Genomic DNA, 22,624 nt, shown 5'->3' on the forward strand with positions numbered 1-22,624 from the left:
GTATTGAGGCTTGTTTTAAGGCCTAACATATGCTCTATCCTGGAGTATTTTCAATGAATACTTGGGAAGAATACATAGTCTTCCTTTGGATGGGATATTTTATATATATCTATTAAGTACCTCTGGTCTAATGTGCTGTTTAAGTCTTAACATAATCATTGAACTAAGTTTGAAGTAAGTGGGGTATTAAATTTCCCTACTGTATATTGCTGTCATTTCCTCCCTTTTGTGTCTGTTAATAATTGCTTTATATATTTAGGTGCCCCTAGGTTGGGTGCATAAAAGTTACAAATGTTATATCATCTTGTTGGATTGACCTTCTTTAGAATTCTGTAAGGCCCTTTATTACCTCTTATTATAGTCTTTGTTTTAAAGTCCATTTTGTCTAATATCAGTATAGCTATCCTAGCTTTCTTTTGCTTTTTATTTGTGTGAAACATCTTTTTTCATACCCTCACTTTCAGTCTGTGTTTTTAGGTTTGAAATGAATCTTTGTTGTAGGCATCATATTGAAGGTTATTGTTTTTTATCCATTAAGCCACCCCATCTTTTGGTTGGAGCAATTAGTCCATTTATACTTAAAGCAATTATTGATAAGTATGTAGTTATTTTCATTTTATTAACTGTTTTCTGGCTATTTTTGTAGTTCCTCTCTGTTCCTATTTTCTTTCCATCTTCCTTGTGGCTTGATTATTTTCTTTAGATTCCTTTCTTTTAGCTTGTGTATTCATTATAAGGGTTCTCTTTCTGGCTACTGTGAGCATCACATTTTCTGTATATGTCTCTTTTAGGTTGTTGAGTTCATTTTGAACACATTCCAAAGCTTTGCATTTTTACTACTCTCCCTTTTTATATTTTTGATAATATACTTTACATCTTTTTGTTTTGTGTATCTCTTAAATACTGTATGTTTAATTAATTTTACCACTTTTGTCTTTTACCCTTCTGCTTGCTTTATGTCATTAATTCACTACCTTTTTTAAAAATTTAACTCTGTCTTTTTGTGAGATTTTTACCTTCTTATGTTTTGTATTACTGGCTTTTCTTTTTATCTTGAAGAAGTCTCTTAACATTTCTTTGTGAGGCTGATTTAATGGTGATGAATTCCTTTAACTTTTGCTTATCCTGAAAACTCTTTTCTCTCCTTCAATTCTGAATGACACCCTTACTAGGTAGAGAAGTTTTGGTTGACTATTTTTACCTTTCAACACTTTGAATATAGGCCAGAAGAGGGTACAATGACAAACTTCCCACTGAAGAATCAGCTGATAGTCTTATTAGGTTTACCATGTATGTAGCAAGTTGTTTTTCTCTTGCTGCTTTTTAAATTCTCTCTTTTACTTTTAACATTTTAATTATAATGTGTCTTGATGTAGATCTCTTTAGGTTTATCTTATTTGGAACTCATTGGATGTCAGTTTTCTTTCCTGGGTTAAGGAAGTTGTCAGTCGCTATTTCTTCAAATAAATTTTCTGTTCTTTTCTCCTTCTCTTTTCATTCTGAGGCCCATATTATTTGAATATCTGATGTTGTCCCTAGGTCTCCTAAGATATCTTCACTTTTTGATTATTTTTTAGTTTCTTTTTGATGCTCTTTTTGGGTGATTTCTATTGCTCTGTCATCCCGGTCACTGATCGATTTTCCTTCTGTACCTATTCTGCTGTTGAACTGCTCTAGTATATTTTTCAGCATAGTTATTTTATTCTTCATCTCAGTGATTTCTGTCAGTACTTTCTTTCTCTTTGCTGAAGGTTTGTCTCTGTTCATCTGTTCTTCCCCTGAGGTCAGTGAGCACGTTTATGACCATTACTTTGAACTCTTTATCAGGTAAATTACTTACCTCCATTTCAATAAGGTGTGTTTTTGTTTCTCTTGGTTCTTTCATTTGGAACATAATCACCATTTCTTAATTTTGCTTGACTCTTTGTGTTTGGTTTTAGGCAAAACTGCTATCTCTCTATCTTAAAAGGAGTGGTCACAGGAATACCAGGGGTTTGTTTCAGTCTGGCTCTAGAAACCTGGTCATATTAGCCTGTCCAGAACTGCCTAATTGTGTCAGTACTGTGGGGCCTGGAAATGAAAGCCCCCTTAACCACCTGCCTCATTAGTTTTTATATGTTCCTATTCTTCACAAAACACATTACCGTTCTAATAGCACTTTCCAACTGGTTTATGAACTTTACATGGTCCACTCTGAGTCTGTTTTTACCATTTATAACCTTACTATAGCCTGACACATAGCATGTGCTCAATAAAGAAAATCATTACAGAAAGGGTCAGCAATAATAAGTTATGTTGGTCCAAATTCAACATGTCATAGAAGTTTGGAAAATAAAGAAGTTGCCACTGAATGTACAGATCAGAAAAGTTTTCATTAAAAACTTTAACTGGGCTAAGAAAAGTAGAGACTAATTGGATACGTAGAGGAAAAGATGAGAGAACATAAATTGGTGAAAAATAGGTACAAAGTCGGGTCTATTCCTTTTGCCTTCCTTCTCTCATTTATTCCAATACAGGTTGACTAAAGCTAAAGGAAGTAGAAATATAGAAATGAGTATTGGGTCCTGGCATGGGAACAGGTTGTAGAATGGTGACTGAAGAAAATTTTGAGCCTAGCCAAAGATGTGGCCAGAATCACATGTCATGTGTGTTAAACTATCAGTAGCATATAAAGGTAAAGAGACTGAAGATCATTAAATCAGATAGAAAGCTATTGTTTCAAAGAGAGTGAAGATCTGGCAATGCAAATAGGAAGAAAGCAAGCCCCGGCTCAGAAAGCATTGTGAAGGGACTTTGAAAGCACTTGGAAATTAACTGGGTGTGGAAAATGAGATTGAAAGAACAGAGAGGAGTAATGTGTTATCTTATTCAACTGTTTTTTTTTTAAATGAGCAGTTACTATGTACCAACAATAGGGATTTCAAGCTAGACAGAGCAGTTATTTTTTCCAGTTTTATTGAGAAATAACTGACATCACAATGTATAAAGTATAAAGTATTATGATTTCACTTACATATATCAAACAATAATTACCACTATAAATTTAGTTAAAATTCACCTTCTTACACAGATACAAAACATTTTTTTTTCTTTGTGATGACTACTCTTAGCATAGGCTGTCTTAGCAACTTTCATATATATCATATAACTGGAAGTTTATACCTTTGACAACCTTCATCCAATTTCCCCTCTCTCTACCTCCTACCTCTTTTTTTTTTATTATTTATTCTACAAACAAGTGAAATCATACAGAATTCATCTTTCTCTGACTTATTTCACTTACCATCCATCTTGTCACAAATGGGAGCATCCCCTCCTCTTTATGGCTGAATAATATTCCAGTATGTGTGTTTCTCTCTTTATTCATTAATCCACTGACAGGCATTTACATTTTTCCATGTTTTGGCTATTGCAATAATTCTACTATGTTAAGGGTGCCAGTGTCTCTTCAATGTAGTGTTCTCATTTCCTTTGAATATACTCCTAGAAATTAAAATTGCTTGATCATATGGTAGCTTTTATTTTTAATTTTATAAAGAAACTCCATGCTGCTTTCCATAGTAGCTGTACCAGTTTATAACCCATGAAGTGTGCAGTGGGTTCAGTTTTCTCCACATTCTTGCCAGCAGTTATAATTATTTCTTTTCTTTTTGATGTTAGCCATTCCAACAAGCATGAGGTAATATCTCATTGTGGTTTTGGTTTGCTCTCTAATAATTAGTGATATTGAGCATATCTACATGTACCTGTTGCCCATTTGTTTATCTTTATTAGAGAAAAGTGTCTATTCAGGTGTCTTGTCCACTTTTTAAATTGGGTTGTTTGCTAATGACTTGTATGGGTTTTTTATTATTTTGGATATTATCTCCATATAAGATTTTTGGTTTGAATATATTATTTCCCATTCAATACACTGTCTTTTCATTTTGTTGAATATATGTTTTGCTGTGTACAAGTTTTTAAGTTGATGTAATCCCATTTTTTTCTTTTTCACTTTTGATTTTCTTTATTCTTTAAGTATCATACCCAAAAAGTCCTGGTCAAGCCCCATGTCAAAGAGAATTTTTTCCCTATGTTTTCCTATAGAATTATGGTTTCCAGTCTTATATTTAAGACTTTCATCTCTTTCAAATTCTTTATTTTTAAAATTTTAATTCCAGTATAGATAACACATAGCGTTATAATAATTGCAGGTGTACAATATAGTGATTCAACAATTCTATACATTACTCAGTGCTCATAATGCAAAGTGTACTCTTAATCCCCTTTACCTATTTCACTCATCTCCCAACCACCTACTGCCTGGAAAACATCAGTTTGTTCTCTGGTGTGGAAAACATGAGTTTGTTCTCTGTGGTTAAGAGTCAGTTTTTTTGGTTTCTCTCTTTTTTTATTCATTTGTTTCTTAAATTCCACATGTGAATGAGAGATATGCAGTATTTTGTTCTCTGACTTACTTCACTTAGTATTATACCCTTATAGATCCATTCATGTTGTTGCTAATGGAAGGATTACATTCTTTTTCATGGCTGAGTCATATTCCATTGTATATATGTACTACTTCTTTATTCATCTATTGATAGACACCTGGGCTGCTTCCATAACTTGGCTATTATAAATAATGCTGTAATAAACATAGGAGTGCATTTAAAAATAGTGTTTTTCTTTTCTTTGGGTAAGTACCCAGTAGTAGAAGTATTACATCATATGGTATTTCTATTTTAAAATTTTTGAGGAACCTCCATACTGTTTTCCACAGTGGCCACACCAAGTTTGCAGTCCCACCAAAAATGCATGAGGTTCTTTTTTCTCCATATCTTTGCCAGCACTTGTTTCTTTTAATCATTCAGACAGGTATAATGACAGGTGTAATGTGATAATGTGATAAGTCATTGCTTTGCATTTCCCTGGTGATGAGTCCTGTTTAGCACCTTTTCATGTTTTTGTTAGCCTTCTATATGTCTTCTTTGGGGAAATTTCTGCTTGTGTTTGCAGCCAAATTTTTAATTGGATTACTTGTTCTTTTGATGTTGAGTTGTAAAGTTCTTTCTTTTGGATGCTAACCCTTATTGGATATGTCATTTGCAAATATCTTCTCCCATCCCATAGGATATTGTTTAGTTTTGATGGTCTCCTTTGCTGTATAGTGGGTTTTTATTTTGATGTAGTCCTAATAGTTTATCTATGCTTTCATTTCCCTCATCTAGGAGACATATCTAGAAAAATGTTATTATAGCCAATGTCAGAGAAGTTACTGCCTATGCTATCTTCTAGGATTTTTATGGTTTCATGTCTCACATTTAAGTTCTTAACCCATTTTGAGTTTATTTTTACATAAGGTAAGAGAAAGTGGTCCAGTTCCTTTCTTTTGCACATAGTTGTTCAGTTTTCCCAAAACCATTTTTTGAAGAGACTGTCTTTTTCCCATTGCATATTCTTGCCTGTTTTGTCAAAGATTTATTGATCAATCGTGAGTTTATTTCTGAGCTCTTTGTTCTTTTCCTTTGATCTATGTGTTTATTTTTGTGTGAATGGCATACTGTTTTGAGTACTATAACTTTGTATATGTTGAAATTACTTAGTCTCCATGTATTTGTGTTCTTTCCAGATGTTTCCTTATGTTTGATTTCAAATTTGATAACATTGTGGTAGGAAAAGATGCACGATAAGACTTCATTGGGAGGGGGGGTGCCTGGGTGGTTCAGTGGGTTAAGCCGCTGCCTTCGGCTCAGGTCATGATCCCAGAGTCCTGGGATCGAGTCCCGCATCGGGCTCTCTGCTCAGCAGGGAGCCTGCTTCCCTCTCTCTCTCTCTCTGCCTGCCTCTCTGTCTACTTGTAATCTCTGTCTGTCAAATAAACAAATAAAAAAAAAAATAAAAAAAAAAAAAGACTTCATTGGGAGGGGGGGATTTGTTGAGACTTGTTTTATGACCTAATATGCGATCTATTCCAGATAATATTCCATGCACATGTGAAAAGAATGTGTTTTCTGCTGTTTTAGGATGGAAGGTTTTGAATATATCCATTAGATCCACTTGGTCTAGCGTGTCATTCAAAGCCATTGTTTCCTTATTGATATTGTTTGGCTGATCTATCCATTAGTTTAAGTGGGATATTAAAGTCCTCACTATTATTGTATTATTATCAATTACTTAGTTATCATCTGTTTTATGTATGTTTTAATTTTTGTGAATCATATAATTGTCTAGTTTCATTGTCTTACAGGTGAAAATACAATTTTTCCAATAATGGTGCTATTTATTGAAAAGACTGTCTTTTCTCCATCGAGTTTTCTCAGCTACATTGTCAAATATTAGTTGACTATATATGCCTGAGTTTGTTTCTGGGTCCTTGATTCTGTTCCATTGGTCTATTTGTTTTTATGCCAGTACAATTCTGTTTTGATTGCTAGAGCTTATAATACAGCTTGAAATCAAAAAGTGTAATACCTTGTGTTTTTTTCTCAGGATTGCTTTCATGATTGAGTGTTTTGTGGTTCTGTATAAATTTTAGTGTTTTTATTTCTACCGCTGCAAAAAAAAAAAATGCCACTGGAATTATGATTTAAAATTGTATTGAATTTATACATAGCTTTTTATAGTACTGATAATTTAACAATTTAATTCTTCCAATTCATAAATACCGAATATCTTTCCATTTATTTATGTCTTGGCTTTCTTTTATCAGTGTCTTATACTTTTCAATGTATAGCACTCTCACCTCCTTGAGTAAATGTATCCCAAAGTATTTTATTGTTTTAAATGCTATTGTAAATAGAATCATTTTCTTATGTTTCAGAAAATGTGTTGTTACTGTATAGAAATGCTACAGTTTTTGAATGCTAATTTCATATCCTGCAACTACTGAATTCATTGATCTAATATTTTTGGGGTGAGTCTTTAGATTTTTCTCCCTGTATATATAGCACCATGTCATTTGCCAGTGGTAGGCTGTATGTTTCTGATTATTTTTTCATTTCTTCTAGGTTGTTCAGCTTATTGATGTATAGCTGTTCAGTGACCTCCTGATCCTTTTTATTTCTATGATATCCATTGAAGTATCTCTTTCATCATTTATATTTTTATTGATTTGGGTCCTCTTTTTTTCTTGCTTGGTCTACATAAAGATTTATAATTTTTGTTTATCTTTTAAAAGAACCAACTCTTGTGTTAATCGGTTCTATTGTTTTCCATTTTATTATTTTATTTCTTCTCTATTCATTATTATTTCTTTCTCATTGTTAATTTCAGGCTAAGTTTTATTCTTTTGCTCCCTAATGTATAGAGTTCAGTTGTTTGATAACTTTTTCTTTTTGGTAGGCATTTGTTGCTATAAAATTCCCTCCTAAACTACTGTTGCTGTATCTCATAAATTTTGATATGATGGGTTCCATTTTCCTTTTTCTCAAGGTACTTTTTAATTTTGTCCACTAGCTGCTGAGTGTTGTTTCATTTCCATGCATTTATATGTTTTAGTTTTCTTCTTGTTGATATCTGGTTTTCTGCCATTATGGTCAGAGAAGATACTCCAATCTTTTTGAATTTGCTAAGCCATGTTGTGTTGCCTAACATACGGTATATCTTAGAAAATATTCCATGTGCAGTTGAGGAAAATGTCTATTTTCCTGTCGTCTGATAGAATGTTATGTATATGACTGTTAGATCTATTTTGCCTAGAGTGTTTTCCAAATCCTCTATTTTCTTGTTGATTCTCCATATGATCTACCTATCCATTACTGAGACTAGGTACTAAAATCCCCAACTATTATATTGCTGTTTATTTCTGCTTTTACTTTTGTATTTTTTGTTTTATATATCTGTGTGCTCTGATTTTGGGTGTATAAGTACTTACAATTGTTATCCTCTTGATGGTTTGATCCCTTCATCATTATATAATGAGCTTCTTTGGCTTGTTTTACTATTTTTATCTTAAAGTCTATTATTTTCTGATAATTTTTTATTTATCTAAAAGTTATTAAAAGATAGATTTTATTTATTTATTTATATTTATATTTATTTAATATTTTCTGTAAGTATAGCTTCACTTCTGTTTTTTGTTTTTTTCTTTAGATACCATTTGCTCCATTTCTTTAGGTTTAAATTTTATTAGTTTCCTTTGGTATGTCATGTTTACCAAATTTTTCATTATCTTTGCTTCTTCACATTGGTATCTATCTATGTGTTTGAATTAGTGGTCTCTGCTTCAAGACTTTGCAGATTTGATTGACAGAGACAGTTCATCTCCAGTTGGTGCATCTGGGTTTCTGGATGCATCTGCTTATAAAACTCTTCACAGGTAGGGATTGCTACCCAGTTTATTTTGGGGTAAGGTCATGACTGAGTTTTGGGGTTGAAAGGTATGCTGGCTAGAACAGTTGGATAAGGTTGATGGCTTGGTTCCCTGCCTAAATAAGTCTATTGAAGAGATTCTGAATTTTTTAGTCAGGCTTAATAGTCAGGAGTGGATACTATAGTCACCAGTAGGTGAGGCTATGAATTAGCTTCTCTGCCTCGGCAGGGCAGCATGAAGCATCCAGGGACTGAACTGTTTGCTGTAGGGGACCTGAAACAGGCGTGGCTGTGCACTGAATTTTCTACCCAGATAGAACCACTGGTTTTGCTGTGCAAATGGAAAGAGACACAGGTTTGCTCTGTGTTTAAGTGCCACTGTTTGTATGGCTGTTGGATGGGAGGTGCAACTTCCTTTGTGTTTTGGTTAAGTTCACTGTGAAAGAGTTTTCAGCACTGGGTAGGGCTACAAATTGGTTTCCATACCCATCAGCAGTACAAGCACTTGCTTTAAGGCAGGTGAGGGTTTTGTTTGTGTTACTGACTCATGGCAACCTTTGCCCCAATTTCCTTGGCCAAATAGAGGCACTGGCTTTGTTCTGCAGACCATCATTCTCTCAGCTCAAGTGGTTTTGGCCTATACAACATTTTAGGCATTGTGGCCATGATTTCTGGTCAGGTGAGCATGGGAGCTTTTAGGATATAACCCCACCTCCTGGGCAGGACAGAACAAGCTTTGTGTGAGAACCTAAATCATACAGATCTAATGATACAGGTTCCCTATCTATAGATAAGCAGAACTGCTGGCCGGGACTGGTAGGTCCTGGCTGGTAGGTCCTGCTGGGTAGGAATCTGGTCTTCCAAGATCCAAGTGCTGATGGTTGGAAGCCCCTCTCCCCTTCTCTATCACAGTTAGTTTTCTAGTGGTCAAGTTCCACAGATTCCCCTGTAATTCCTATACAATAAGAACAGAGTGGGGACTCCCAGGAAGTGACCCACCATGCTGTGGGTCCAAATGTGTACCTTGGGCTCTCTTTTCCCACCGTGGGGAATGGTACACTGAGAAAACACCTCTTGGCATGATACTTTGTGAACCTGGGGGAATGGGCCATGTGATCTCTCTTGGTCTGTGTGGTTCAGCGGTGTGTGCTTTAGCCTCACCCTGTATTCTAAGATTCCTTCAGTGGTGTCCTGTCCATGAATAGTAGATATTTGTTCTTCTTGTGAGGTGGATCAAAGTTAGGAACTACAGATGTTGCCATTTTGTGATATCACTTCTAGCTAGTAGAACATTTGTAAAAATGAATAAAATAGGAATAGAAGTTTTGTAATGGAAACTATATGTGTGTATGTGTGTGTGTGTATTTATATATATATATATATATATATATAATTTTTTTTTAAAGTTTGATGTGTTCAAGGAGCATTCACATAGAGGTATCTTCTGAAAGGTGAAACAAGAAGGTAGGAAGGTCAGAATTAGAAATATTACAGATTTGGGCAGAGTTTAGATTGTATGGGGAAAGAAGCAAAGTAAGAAACTAAGAAGAGACTAAAGAGGATTAAGGACAAAAGAAGAAACTAAAGAGGATTGGGATGAAAAGATAAGAGTTTAGTAAGGGAATGTTGATTTTCAGGTTCAAAAGAAGTATAAGAATGGATTCACTGGAGGGTCAATTTTTTAGCTCAAGAGAGAGGTCAGAACCGAAGATATAAAGTCATTGTTATAGAGGCTATATCATAGAGTCATGTATGGAATGACTCAGAAAAGGAAAAGGCAGGGAAGGAAAGACTCCAGGAGAACACAGCCACCACTTGAGAACATAAAGAGGAAACCAGAGAGAAGAATGCAGTGTACTCTTACAGAAAGTGAGATAATAAAGTGAAAACATTCACTTTCTAGTGAAAGAAGAGAATTTCAAGAAAAAGCACATTGTCATCAACAGTATCTACTATCATGTTAATCTGTAAGTAAGAACCCTAGATTTTTCCATTACATTGAGCAGCTTAAAGGCTCTTGGTATCCTCAGAAGCCCATTCCTAATGGCAGGACCCAAAAAGCCCATGATTAGTGATTACAAGGGAACATTTAAAAAAAAAATACTAAAAATGTTAGTCCTTCTTTACTGAATGCAGTCATGAAGGAAAAAATTATTGACCAATATGAAAAAAGGAAGTTCCATTTCTTTAGGCTTTGAGCGATTTTAACGTGTTTTATTTATGGAAGGAGAGAGCAAGTGCTCCCAGTTTAATGCTGGGGTCATAGAGGGAAAGTGAAGGCACTGGGGAGAAAGAAGAGACATAACCAGTTATCCAAAAAGTCAAAATCACTGACCTCAAGGACAACAGTGATAGGATTATTTGGCAGGACTTTTACTTGCATCTGTTAATGTTTATATCCATCCTTCTTGTATTCAGGAAGGGAAAAAAAATGCAGATCCCATAGTTTTTAATGCAAGCTCTAGATTTCTTTTGTTGAGACAGTGTCATTGGCTGAAAAAAAAGAAAAAAAAAAGGCTTGATGGAAGGTCTAACATAACTTTATTATTTAAAATATATTAATGTGCAATGGTTTAGAACATGAACATCTCAATAAATGAAGAAAACAAGACACACAACAAATAAGCAGTGTCAGTGTTGAGAGAGTAACACTGAATAGGATACTCCCCAAAGCCAAGCAATCTGCAAAACAGGGATAATACTGTTATATGGTGAAAATTAAATAGGAGTGCTTCCACTGTTTCAGGTTGTATACCTATAGCTTAAAATCCATTTCCATTTCCATTTCTATATTTTAATTCCCTAATTTTCAGGATTCATAAAGGTCTAGGCACTATACCTTATATATTTTTCTGTATGCTTTTTTCTGCTCAGCATAGAGAATTGTACACAATGAGTGTTTTAAATCTATTTGAATTCACTAGAATTTTGAAAACATTTCTTTGGGTCAGGACAGTAACACGCAGGGATTTTTACTAGAAAAGGTCAGTAACTAACAACATGTACTACGAATTAACATTTTTAGGGTAATGTCAAAAAACAACAACTTCTTTTTGTTGTCTGTTATAGGTGAATCATAAGCTTATGGAGACTTTGGACTATTATCATTTCTGTAATATTTCAAAACTGAAAGGAATTCATTTTTACTTAATTTTTTACTTCTTTGCATAAAATAGGTCTTTATTTGTCCCAAACCTAGATTCCCCCCTAGGTTATTTTGTCTTCTTTCTCTGAGCTTTTCTGCTAATTTTATGGGTTCTACTCTTATCCATTCTTGGCACATACATTATAGAAATATTTATTTTTATATAGTTACATATATATGATACCTGGGACATCTTAACCATTTTAATCTATCTTCTATGGAATATACTCCATTCCCTTGGATTTTTTTTTCTCTGCTCTGATATAGAAATGAATCTTAAGTTATATCACAATGACAAAAATTCCCTCAGAATCCACTGGCACTTATAACAATAAATTTCTAAAAATAAGTGAACTCCTATCCAAATGACTTATGGTGCAGTTCTATTATTTCCTGAGGTGATTTCACATCAAAATTAGAATGCAATAAGGCTTTACATTTACTTAACAGTTTTTTCTCATTTATTTATTTATTAAAGCATAGCCTATTGAGCATTTTATTGATGGGAAAGATCTAAGAGAGCTTTCTGCCTAGTGTTTTTAAAAACACTTTTATAAGATATTTTATCAAATAAAACATTCATGGAACCTCAACAAATAAACCAAAGCAATTAAACTTTTATCTGTTACAAATGGGGTTTACAGCCCTTCTTTTCTTCTTCAGCTCTCTCCTGGATGTGAGGCAACATGGCACCTTGACAAGCATAGTGCAGTAGAAAGAGAGAATGTATCCTGATCAGTAAGATGACATAGAGACACAAGTAAGTGATCCTCCCTTTTAAACTGTGAGGATCCAAGGTTTTGTTGTTGTTATTTGGAACCTAATATATTTCTAACTAACAAGTAAGTTCTACTTGAGGATGTTCTTATGCTATCAATGCTGCCAGTACTAGTGAGATCTCTGTACGAAAAATGTCTCTTCAGAGACTGTGTGTGTTTGCTTCCACACTGCTACAATTAAGTGAATATTGCAATACAAGTCAAATGAAATTTTTTTAGTTTCCTAGTACCTCTGCACTATATTTTAGAATATGATTGCATACTTAAAAGACTATCTAAAAACCTGATGTATACACCTTAATTTAAAAAGATCCATTGCGTGGTGCCTGGGTGGCTCAGTGGGTTAAAGCCTCTGCTTTCGACTCAGGTCATGATCCCAGGATCCTGGGATTGAGCCCCACATCGGGCCCCGCATTGGGCCCTCTGCAGCAGGGAGCCTATTTCCTCCTCTCACTCTGCTTACTTCTCTGCCTACTTGTGATCTCTATCTGTCAAATAAATAAATAAATAAAATCTTAAAAAAAAAAGATTTATTGCTAAAAAATGCTAACCATTAAGATTTCAGTAATTTTCAGTGATTTCAGTGAATTTCAGAGATTTCAGTGAGTTGGAACTTTTTGCTGGTTATGGATGTAGAAGTACTATGAGATTAATGTTTTCATGCCTGCTAACACAATATCCATTCTGCAACACACGGGGCAAGGAGTAATTTCAAGTCTTAGTGTTTGGCTATAGCTGCCATGGATAGTGATCTGGGTAAAGCCGATTGAGAACATTCTGGAATGGGTTCACCAGTCTAGATGCCATTAAGAACATTCATGATTCATGGGAAAAGGTCCAAAGTCAACATTACCAGGAGTTTAGAAGAAGCTGATTCCAAACCTCATGGACGATTTTAAGAGGGTTCAGGATTTCAGTGGAGTACATAATGGCAGATGGGGTAGAAACAGCAAAGGAATTAGAAGTGGAGCCTGAAGATGGGACTTAATACTATAATCTCATGATAACAAATAAATAAATAAATAAAAGCAGCTCCTCATCTTCTAAAGATTTATTTGGAGGAGAGAGAGAAAGAGAGCGAGCCAGCAGGAGGAAGGTGAGAGGGAGACAAGCAGTCTTCCTGCTGAGCAGGAAGCCTGTTCCTGGGCTTGGTCTCTAGACCCTGAGATCATGATCTTAGCCCAAATCCAGAGTCAGATGCTCAACTCAATGAGCCACCCAGGTACCCCAAGACAGATAGTTGTCCCACTTGTGAAACAGATATACGATTCCCCAGGCTTTGTTGTACTATTTATAGAAAACAGGAAGAGTAGATTTACTATAATTTTTAAGGGCCCTAGGACTTTTGGATTGCTAAATGAACACTGGCTTTAAGTTAAAGTCACCAGCTCCATCAGCTCCTAACAAGAGAGTCAGCCTACCTTTGAATTCAGGTATTGGCTTCTCCTCTCTGGACAGTCCTAAATAGCATCTTCTTTCAATATAACAATGTTTTCTCGATGCTGAAAATCTGTTGCTACTTCTCTTAATGAAGCTTCTACATCAGCACTTTTCTGCTTCACCCTTTATATACTTTTATGTTAGGTAGATGGCTTCTTTCTTAAACTTTAATGAACCAACTGCTGCTAGTTTCAGACTCTTCCTATACAGCTTCCTCACCTCTCTTAGCCTTCTGAGAGTTTAAGAGAGTTAAAACTTCCTGCAGAACAAGACTCTAACTAAAGGGCGTGCCGTGGCTGGGTTGACCTCCTATCCAGACCACTAAAACTTTCACCATATCAGCCATAAGGTTGTTTCATTTACCTGTCATTCAAGTGTTCACTGGAATAGCACGTTTAATTTCAAGAACTTCTTTGCATTCACGACCTGGCTTATTGGTGCAAGCATGCTTTACTTCCAAAGCTTAATCATTTCTCCCTTTTGATTCAAAGCGAGAGATGTGTAACTCTTCTTTTGACTTGTACACTTAGAGGCCCTTGTAGGATTGTTAACTGGCCTAATTTCAGTATTGTGTCTCAGGGAATTAGGGAGGCCTAAGGTGAGGGAGAAAGATGGATAAATAGGTAGTTGGTGGTGGTTGGAAGGTAGCCTTGCTCAGAAAAGGGTTGCCACACATCTTCACTTTGTTGGGGGCAGGGAGGGGACAGTATTGTGAGGTACAATTAAGTGATGCACAATAAAAGAGGTATGCCTGTATGTTATGTTTTGTTTTGAATCAAAACTTTGTGTATCCTATTCCTAAACTCATTGAACTTTGAAAAACTTTTGTATTCAAAGCATTTATATATTTTTTCTCATGTTACAGATTCCAGATCATAAAAATCATGTATTCTGGGGATTCATTATTCCAGTCGAGGGGCACACACTACTGAGGAATGGTGAGAATCACAATATATTGATGATGATAAATATTTGCATATTAACTACAATATTTGGAGAGACATTTTACTAGTAGATTTTCAAAAAATTAACTTTTTTTTAAGATTTTATCTATTTATTTGACAGAGATCACAAGTAGGCAGAGAGGCAGGCAGAGAGAGAGGGGAAAGCAGGCTCCCTAAGAAACAGAGATTCCGATGTGAGTCTCAATCCCAGGACCCTGGGATCATTACCTGAGCTGAAGACAGAGGCTTTAACCCACTGAGCCACCCAGGTGCCCCCCAAAATTAACTTTAAAACACAAGCATAGTGATTATTTTAGATAGATTGATGCATACACAGCATTTACAGTTTTAATTAGTAAATTAGTACCACAAATCTCCACTTCATTATCTTTGCTCATGCATGGGTATTCCTACTTTCATCTATATTAAATACATAATTAAATTTTCCACATACAATCTGTATTAAATTTTGTTGGTTGGATAAATCAGTGATATATATATTACCAGGAGTGGGAGTCAAGAAAATTGTATCTGTAACTTTTATTGTCCAGATCTTCATATTATAAACTCCTAAAATTTCAGAAATCTTTTAATAATATCTTTCTTTCATTGTGTTTGGAAAATCTGTCATTAATCTATCTTCCCTTTGAAAGTGTTCCTAAGCACATTTCTGATTGAGAAAAACTCAAGCATTTTCTGAGCCAACTGTATTTCCATTTCCCATTAAACCATGATTAATATATAACAAGTAAGCCACTTTATTTGTTCAAGTACTAATTTTGATGTGGACAGCTCCCCATAGTCTATGCACCTTTACTAGTCGAGACACCAAAGAAAAAAATAATTTAGCAATAATGAAGATTAACTATAAGTAGTTGCCTCTAAACTGACTGAATATGGCTAAAGGAAGAAAAATGATTCATTTTTAACTTATTTATCTGGCAGTGACTTCCTGTTCTAAATAATCATGCATGGGCATATTGCTATGAATATTCAAAAGGTTTTTTAACGGCTTAATAATTTTTCTTCCTTTGTTTCTAGGAACAGAAGTCCTAACACACACTGAAATAGAGTATCACACTTGTCAGCAGCAGATAAAGTAATGTATCATTTGATGCTTTCTCTGTCTTCCGTGGCACCAACAAAAGTAGACCCGCCATCAAAGGAGAGCATCACTCCCATCTGGGTTTTAATGCAGAAATAACACAGAGCTGACTTAGTCTGGGCTCCCTAGATTCAAGTTAGAACATCCAAAGTAAAAGTTTCACTTACCGGAGCCATCGTTATCCAAAGCATATCTATTTGAAAGAGGTAGTATGTTGCCTCCAGATTTTCTCCGCATGATGTTTCTGCTCATTTCTTTCCTGAGTATACAGATAGCGGTAGTTGGCAAGGTCGCCTGGAAGAAAGAGAAAGAATCAAGTTTTTCTCATTTTATTCTTCCTTCCCTTCTAACAAAGTACAGCTTTTCCTGTTTACCCTCCTTCTTCTCAGACCCCCCCTCTGCACTCCCTCACCACCTTTGTGCCCTCGGATACTTCTTTACCCTCTGGCTTCTAGCCGAGTTGGCCAATAGAAGGCACTGTGAGGAACTAGAAGACAAGAGATTTATTTCTTCCACTCTTTGTCTATAGTTTTTGGTGGACACACTCAGCGTTTATATATCCTATGGGAGCATTTTCTTTCAGGGCTCAACATGTTTTAAAGGCTCTTATTGCTTTCCCTCCAACAGGCCTAGAAATGGTAATGGTTTGTCTCTGTTGCTAGTTTATGTGCATCACAATTTTTTTTTTTTGAAGATTTAATTTCTTTATTTTTGTGAGAGAGAGAGAGCAGGCATACATGGGGGAAGGGGCAGAGGGAGAAGCAGAGTCCCTGCTGAGAAGAGAGCTCAATGTAGGACTCGATCCTAGGACCCTGGGATCATGACCTGAGCCGAAGGCAGATGTTTAACCAACTAAGCCACCTTGGTCTTCCTCGTCACCATTTTTTTATGTGTAGTTTAATTAGCCATATCCAATACTCTATAAAAATTGCTGTAATTTTAGAACCCTGTAGAATGACTCTGTCAAGACGAATTCCAGAAGGACACAGCATACTCAAAAAGTGTTTATCCAAAGAGCCTCAAGAAAACACAAAGGATTTTTGCTTTTTAAGGTCAACAATACATTTCTCAGGAAAGGATCATTGTCACTATTTGCACTAGGCAAAAGTATAATTTACAGGCAAGTGGCTTCAACCATTTTTCTTCAGGCCGCAAGACATCTACCACATACTGTTCACACACTCAGTTCAGATCTATGCACAAAGTTGATACCTGTACAAGGTAAGCTTTTGCCCTTTTCTGCTTAAGAAAGCCTATCATAAAACAAGTGTTTGAGAATATGGTTGTTAGAGGTGGAAACTAGAAACTGCAATGTTTTGTTTTTTTAAAGAAAAGTATTTTCTAACTCTGTTAGTAGTAACCCATAATTTACAATATGTCACAGTTCTCTTCTGGGTCACCTATGCTGCAGCCAAGAGCAGCTTTTCCTGAGATACAGATGGACAGATAATTTTTCAGGAGCTTCAATCAGGAGGTGAGTGACAAAAGGTCCTACTTCCTCCCTTGACTATGGTAGGCTGGCCCTTTAGCTGTAAGTCAAAGAAATAGGAATGGAGTGACACTGACACAAATGCAAATACAATAGGTCTTTCAAACTCTTTGAACTAGGCTGACATGATTTGCTACCTAGAATGACACTGAATTTCAAAAGTCAAGCATACTGTTGGATACTTAAGACAAAGGAAGTGAGAGAAGGCATATCTTCTTGGCCAGCCACCACCAGGTTCCTTTCCTTACACACTGATACCTAAAACTTTTTTAACTGCACGAGGCTCACTGAGCAACTACCCTAAAGCCAGCTTCAGAGTGAAATATGCATTATTAATTCCTACCGAGAAAGAGACTAAAAGCAAAATAATCTAAGCAGTATTCTCACTTTCTCTAAACATAGTTTTTGATGCTCAGTTAAGAATCAAATGAATTCCATTAGTATTATCTTCATTAATCCAAACTCAAATATTTTATAAATTATGATACTCCTTTCTTGAAATCCCCACACTGTGACATAGTCACAAGGAGTACTGTGTTTACATATTTTTATCCTTAAAATGTTTATATATAGCTCCAGGTAACTATACAGATTTGCACACATTTTTTTTTTTCCATCCACAAATTTAAATTTCACCATATGTTAGCTAAATTATCACCCATTAGTAAAATCATTCAGTAGTCTATCTTCAACAACTGGAGACACAATAAAGATATTCAGAGATACTTTACAGAACAGACTCTGCAAGTTAGTCTTCATTATGAAAGGGAGTACCTTTATTAAAAAGCTTTGCACAATATTCATAGTTTCTTGCTTACTGTTTCTTGCTCCCACTTTAGAGGAAAACCATGTATTTTAAAGTTGGAGTAAACATTTGTTTTGCCTATATATTTCCATCACTATAGCATATAGAACACCTCAAAGATGCCTCAGCCTTGAAAATGCCATGAAACAATTACTTTAAATGAAAGACACTATTAATAACCCTATTTTCAGATAAGGCAGCTAATTCAATTGAAAGGTTTTCGTATTTGACTTGTGCACTTACTGAGCTAGTAAGTGACAGAGTCAGCACTTGCAAAACTAGGTTCAATTCCCTAGCTCCTTCTAATGCACCAGGAGTGTCCTAGTTAAAATTATAGGAAGGAATGACAGAATTGAGAGCACTGGCAAATCCTAAAAATGATTTAATAGTCAGTGTTATTTTACCTTCAGAAGAAAAGGAGCTAAAGTATGACTTTTTATTAGCTTCAGATAACTGCTTTGCCAAAGCCAATCAGGTAAATAATCATGAAAGAAAAATGCAGGTTAAATGCAGGTTAAAATATAGATACCTTGATCCTGCTTCTGAGATGCTCATTCTAGTACTTTGGAATACAACCCAGGAAGTTGGTTATTCAGCGGTCACACTGGATGATACAAGGGTTCAAGGTCTATACTTGGAAGAATGTTGCCAAAGAGAATATAAAGGCAAACTTTAAAAAAAAAAAATCACAGTATTCCCCATGTCAAATTGGAGAGACTCAGTTGGTTGCTACTGGTGCTTCTTATTAAATCTAATTCTAAAATTATTTAATTAAAAAGTTATATTTAAAAGAGACTGAGAGCTATAGGAGATTTGAGGATTGAATAACCTATTCTTAGAACTAAATAATATAAATAGTTCTTAGAACTAAATAATCTTAGATCTGTTAGTAACTTGGGTATTACCAGTGAATATAGTCAACATGATAAGAAATCACCAGTGGCTGGCAGAGGTCTCCAGAATGCAGTAAAGTAAAAACTAGATATATCCTCAGGTGACATTAGTTTTGACTGTAAATGGATAAAAGGAACCACAGAGAGGCTAGAAAAGTTTCCTTAGATCTCTTTAATCCTCTTGTGCTGCAGTTGCAAATTACAGTAAGTAATGTTCCTGACCCTAGAGGCACCTCCAAAGACAGATTAAGAGTGGCATTTAAAATATTCTAGAGCCATCCCTTTGTTACCTCCCCAAGGCAGAGGTCCTCCAGGCAGTCACTAACAGACTTGACAAGTAGCAGAAGTAGGAAGAGATTATTTCCTGTACCTCACCTTTCACCCACGAGTCTCTTAAGAGATCCTTAACACACACTTATTTCAGGTAGTTTATTCTCTTAGTTTTAAGCACAGATCATGAAATCCAGGTTATCACAGAATGTGGGAAATAAAACATGGAGCTAAAGGACTTAGAGAAAGGAAAACTCCTTAACAGAGATAGTCTGTGTTGGTGTGGGAGGCAGAAGCTAGTGCATGAAACTGATTTTAGGATTACAAAATAAAACCCAAGTCATTTGGAGATCATCAAAGAGTAGGTTTGGTTTGAGCAATGTTTATGAGCATTGCAGGGCATGAATAGCAAGATCAATAAAACAAAACCAGAAGTTCCAGAAATGGTAACACAATGAAGCTTAAAAAATCTGTACCGTTACTAGGAAACCTTTATGTTTAGATTCAAATTAAGCTTAATATTTATTCAGATGTTGCAGGAAGAGGACATTTATAATTGAGTTTTCTCTTTTACTTAAACGTTACCAACTTTCATATGATCATCAGATCATTTAAAAACGTCTTCTCTATACAGTTTTTATATCTTTTTTGCATAAGGATCCTTTTTAATAAAAGCAAAATTAAAAAGGAAGATATGTATTTTAGACCTTGGAATTAGGTAGTTTGTATTCATTGCTACACAAAAACTGAGCAGCCCTATATTGTGTGATTGTTTTTAACGAAACCATGTCAATGACATTTAAAGTTATTCTTCGTTGAGAAGATCAAGGATGGGTTGTCTACTTCCTCTCACTAGAGAAATTAAAATATAAATGGGGATTTAAAATAAACTTGGCCTGAGACAGTTAAAGCCCCCCAATTCCATCGGCTCCTACTTTCTGGCAGTGTTACTCAGACTCAGGTAAAAAAGGTTATTGTTTGCTGTTTTTTGTTTTTTTTTTAAAGCTTTATACTAGTGGTTTTTCATGATAGTCATTTTATTTGACTTTCTACAGGTAATATTTCTTTAACTTACTATTCAAAAATAATACCCCCAATATGAAACTAGTAACCAGTAGGTTAATGGGGCTAATAAGTGCAACTTAGAACTTTTTACCCAAATCTGCTTGTTCTCAGAAGGCTGTCTGCTACCATGTTTCTCTAAGATAACATTCTTGTCTGGCATCATGATGACAAAATGTCATTTAGTTGTTTTACACAGACTCAAGCCTTTACAAAGAAACTGGCCAGAACCAGAGGAGGACCACCAACCTTCTCTCTGAGCATGCATGTGTGTCTGATGGGCAAGCTTTTCACATAGAAGGGCCTAAAATCCACCCTTGGATCATGCTAAGGACACCATTCTCTGGACCTGGACCACATGAAAATGTAAGCAGATCCCCACAGGTGCAGACAAAGGACTTCAACCTTCCCTTACTTTCTAACTTGAGCTAATTTTAAAGTTACATTGCTCTTTTCCCCTATACCCAGATCCTTTTTCTTTTACCTTTAAGTGTCCTTGACTCTCCCCTTTCTAGGAAATGGATTTGAGGCTTGCCTTCCTATCTCATTGTTTGGCTGCTTCTCAAATGAACCCTTTGCTAGCTGCATCCTTGATGTCTTAGTGAGTGGGTCTGCATCAGACAAACTGCAGTTCGGTCAAAAGTTTGGTGAGCAAGCCAGAACTCCACTGCCCATGGTTCACTAGCCCCCATCCAGTAATGGGAATCTTTGTCCTAGGGACAGTCCCTAGAGCCCTACTCCAAAAGGGTGCCCCCGACCTTCAGCATTTTAACTCCTGTAGCAGGGAAATGGTTTTTGGTTTGAGTCCGGACAGACATGTTTGGGTGACTACTGTGTTGGGGGTGGGGGGCAAATGAGCTTCTCTCTTACTAATGTTTGGTTTGGCTCTCTGATTTCTTCCTTCCATCCAGTTGCCTCTAGCTAGGGGGTGGTTCTTAGCTTTTAAAAGAAGGGCTGATGAGGAACCCTTCTGGTTCAGTCAGTGAAGTCCCAAATTAGGGAGGAACTAATACTCTCCGAGTCACTCTGGGCTTGGTTTATTTGTTGCTGTAGCTTTTGGGATCTTCGGATGAAGCCAGCCATGTTCTAACTGGAGAAGGGAAATGACAATTCAGTTGCCAAACGCAGTTCTTTTGACTGTATTCTCCAAAAGTGAGCAATGTTTAGTTATAAACCTATAAAAAGAAAAAAATATATGTATATTTTTGTAATACTGGTTGGCCACAATATTTGTTAGAGTCTGGAGAAAAAATAGTCAATTAACACATCCGTAAATTAGAATACCACATTACAATTAGATTTGTTTTGTAAAAGGGAAAAAAAAAAGGATGCAATACCTTATGTTCCCTCTTTTATGCTTTCAGAGTATCAGAATAAGCCAGTTCAGAGAAAATGTAAAATTTTACTCCAATTATGAAGCATGTGCTACCCAGTTCTAACCAGGGAAAATAGGATAGTTTATTAATTACTGAATTAAACTCCCTCACACAGTCCCAAAAACTTAAGGCCCAACAGGGTCCTGAACCAGGACCTCCTACCATGGGAGACCAAGAAGTAGGAATGGTCTTCCCTTCTCATTCCCTCCCTGGTACTCAATTTGGCCAGGGAGCCACTCATCCCCAAGGAGGCCAATCTCTGCTAAGGCAATTGGAGCTTAGACTCCAGGGGACAACGTGAAGCAAGGATTTGGGTCCATCCTCCATTCTCTACCTTATATCTGTTTCACTGAATAAACACTATGACCATTTATAGAGATGGCCTCAAGAGAGTGAAAAAATTGTTCTCATCTATTTTTGCCACCCTTGTGGCAGATGTGGACAGATGTACAAAATTGATTAATCACTTTCCTCACTGCTGAGGAATGCTACATGGTGCTAAAAAGGCTAGTTGATTGAAACACCCAGTAACCTCCTAAATGCTGATGCTATGATGGTTCTTTCAAACATGGATCTCAACTATGGAGACCAAGGTAAGCTCAAACATTACTGGGATTGTATTTTTGTTGGATTTCTAAAAAGGTGCCCCTAAGCGAAATTAATAATAATAATAATAAATTTTAAAAGTTCAAGAAGTGAGACAAAAACTGAGAACCCCTTGGAAATTCTTGCAAAACAACATTGAGATATATTGGATACTGGTTTTGAGGCTCTAGAAAATTTGAAAAAGGTTAATATGATGTTTATAAGGCAAAGTGCCTTGGATATTCAAGAGAAACTGAAAAGCTAGAGGATGCATTGGGAATGCCTAGGTTACAGTTGGTTAAAGTTGCCTTTACAGTTTGAACAGCAGAAACCAAGTGCAAGGTAGAAAAGGTCACTGGAAAATGAAATAAGAGGCTACTTTGTTAGCTGCTGCCCTAACTCAAGGGAATCCAAGACCAGGACAAGAACCACTACAAGGATG

General features: G+C 35.9%; 1 protein-coding gene across 1 annotated transcript in view; it reads left to right on the plus strand.

Annotated features, from left to right (window-relative positions):
* Positions 1-14,577, plus strand: part of LOC309856630 (uncharacterized protein) — a 405,331-nt gene extending 390,754 nt beyond the window's left edge. Inside the window, exon 5 of the mRNA XM_082717952.1 lies at positions 14,519-14,577. The gene's annotated coding sequence lies outside the window, so the exon portion shown is untranslated. The remainder of the gene's footprint in view (positions 1-14,518) is intronic.
* The last annotated feature ends 8,047 nt before the right edge of the window (positions 14,578-22,624 follow it).

The sequence above is a fragment of the Mustela nivalis genome (assembly GCF_964662115.1).
Source record: "Mustela nivalis genome assembly, chromosome: 2".
Lineage (NCBI taxonomy): Eukaryota > Metazoa > Chordata > Mammalia > Carnivora > Mustelidae > Mustela > Mustela nivalis.